General features: G+C 54.0%; 1 protein-coding gene across 1 annotated transcript in view; it reads left to right on the top strand.

Moving 5' to 3' along the window:
* EMH_0049200 (uncharacterized protein) overlaps positions 1 to 226 on the top strand; it is a gene marked incomplete at both ends in the record, with an annotated part of 7,961 nt that overhangs the window by 4,672 nt on the left and 3,063 nt on the right. The gene's annotated exons all lie outside the window — the stretch shown is intronic.

Here is a 226-nt window from a genome sequence, read left to right as displayed (position 1 = left end):
AGTTTTGCCTTCAACAACAGAATAGCTGCTTCGTTTGCTGCTGCTGCTGTTGCTGCTGTTGCTGCTGCTGGTGCTGTTGCTGCTGCTGCTGCTGCTGCTGCTGCTGTTGCTGCTGCTGCTGCTGCTGATTGCGTTGCTGCTGTATTTGTTTGCTGCTCTGCTGCGGTGCAGCGGGAAGATATTCACAAAGGCCAGAGACCCGTGTGTCTCCGTTTTGTCTCATCTG

This window comes from Eimeria mitis, genomic scaffold, assembly GCF_000499745.2.
Source record: "Eimeria mitis Houghton genomic scaffold, Emh_scaff2139, whole genome shotgun sequence".
NCBI lineage: Eukaryota > Apicomplexa > Conoidasida > Eucoccidiorida > Eimeriidae > Eimeria > Eimeria mitis.
The sequence above is the reverse complement of the archived record's forward strand: the minus strand, read 5'-3'. Positions and strand labels throughout refer to the sequence as shown.